We start from the raw sequence: 2,053 nt of genomic DNA, 5'->3' as shown, positions 1-2,053 counted from the left end.
GCTGTTACATGTAGAGAGGAGATTTATTTTCCATTGTATGGTTTAGCTTAAGAGAGAATAAAGAATCTGGGGCCAAAATTATAACCAGATTGTGACCAATTCTCTAAGCAAAAGAAACAAAGTAACTGTTGAGGTAGCAAAGAGGCAATAATTCTCTTCATATGGCCTTGTACTGTTTTGTGAACTACATGATTAAAAATCATGGGTTTAACAAAAATCTTTACAAGCCAACTCATCAAAACAGACATTGGGCCAATAAGAATTTAATGTCACAATAATATGTCTTCAGATTTTAGATTTACTTAGGACCATTTTCGCATATTGATAGAATATTTAGTTTAACCGATGACAAGACAGCTCCCCCTCAATGGAACCCTGGCCTAAACATACTTGTTTTGCTTATATAGCAAGAGGATACCATTAAACATGGGAGCTTTTGATTTGTGGCACTGAATGATGGTCTACACAGCATTCTTCAAAAGCTACAGTTAAGGATCCTTCTAGCTTGTAAGCAGTACAAGCCTGACTGAGGTCTTCTGGCCCATTTGCTTGGTATTCATGTTTTATGCCTTGAAATTTCTTTATGATTGCATCCTTGGGGCTCACATTGATCACTTTACTTTCCAGAGGAGCTGGTTCTGATACCCTTGTCTACTCCTCCCACAGAGAATAGTTTCTGTCCTTGGGAACTAGGAACAGAGCAATCTCTAGGTCTCTCCGGTTCTTATTCCTTTCAACTTGAATGTCCAAGGATGGAGGCAGAGCCATAACTACCATCTCAGGTCTGGAAATTGCTTGAGAACAAAAACAAACAAACAAAAACCCACAAAAACATCAGCTGCTTTTTTCTGGATTCCTTAGTTTCAAAACTTGCATCATACAAAGTATAGCGACATCTTTTTCAGGAAGCATTTCTGCAAAATGCTTGAAAGGATTGGTTATGGTTTAACCCACATCTCTAACCAAGATTTCTTTCCCTTCTTCTACAATGATGCACTTTTTATCTGCACTGAGACAAAACATGGCAGACTTCTTTCTTTTCTTGATTTCTTCTGGTGTGGAGCACTTCTGAACTTTCATGTCATAAAAAATAAGATATACTTCATCGGCAACTTGCATTTCTGAGGACTGTCTCCTCCATTAGAATGTATACTTTATATGGACAGGGACTTTGTCTTGTATACTGTTGAATCTGCAAAGCCTACCACAGTACCTGGTTCCTTCCAGGACCTGGGGGACAGATCCACCCCCCTCACCAGCTTGGGTCTGTGGGGTGGGGCTTTCTTCATCTACTAGGGAGGAGAAGGCTGAGCTCAGGCTGGCACCTGGCCTCAAGGGGCAGGCAAAGAATCAAGCTGGATAGGGGAACCGTATTTCCCCCACTCCCTGAGGGCTGGGGTCACGTGATACCCACCTTTGCTATTGTCTTTAAACAAATTATTATTATAGCTATCCTAACAGGTCTGGAGCGTACCTTGTGGTTTTGATTTTCATTTCCCTAATGACTAATCATGTTGGGTATTTTTTCATGTGCTTATTGGTCATTTGTATCTGTGTTTTTTGGAGGACTCTCTGTCCAAAACCTTTGCCCATTCAAAAATCGGGTTATTTTTTTAGTTGTTGAGTTCTAAATCTGCCTTATATATTATGGGCATTAGATCCTTATTAGATATATCATTTATCAATATTTTCTCCCATTCTGTGGGTTGTCCTCTCACTTTTTTTTTTTAAATTTTTTGTGTTTATTAATTTTTGGAAGAGAATGACAGAGCACAGGCAGGCGTAGGGCAAAGAGAGAGGGAGACACAGAATCTGAAGCAAGCTCTAGGCTCTGAGCTGTCAGCACAGAGCCGGATGCGGGGCCCAAACTCACGAACTGCGAGATCATGACCTGAGCCGAAGTGAGTCGCTCAACCGACTGAGCCATCCAGATGCCTCTCACTTTCTTAACAGTGCCCTCTAGAGCACAGAATTTTAAAAATTTTGATGTCAATTTATGCATTTTTTTCCTAGTGTGGTTTGTGCTTTGATGTCAGATCTTAGAAACCATTGC

At 40.4% G+C, this 2,053-nt stretch overlaps 1 pseudogene; it reads right to left on the bottom strand.

Annotated features, from left to right (window-relative positions):
- Window positions 1-420: 420 nt before the first annotated feature.
- Window positions 421-1,122, bottom strand: LOC109263594 (destrin-like; annotated as a pseudogene).
- Between the last annotated feature and the right edge of the window lie 931 nt (window positions 1,123-2,053).

The sequence above is a fragment of the Panthera pardus genome, unplaced genomic scaffold (genome assembly GCF_024362965.1).
Source record: "Panthera pardus isolate Hobbes unplaced genomic scaffold, ASM2436296v1 HiC_scaffold_8, whole genome shotgun sequence".
Lineage (NCBI taxonomy): Eukaryota > Metazoa > Chordata > Mammalia > Carnivora > Felidae > Panthera > Panthera pardus.
The sequence above is the reverse complement of the archived record's forward strand: the minus strand, read 5'-3'. Positions and strand labels throughout refer to the sequence as shown.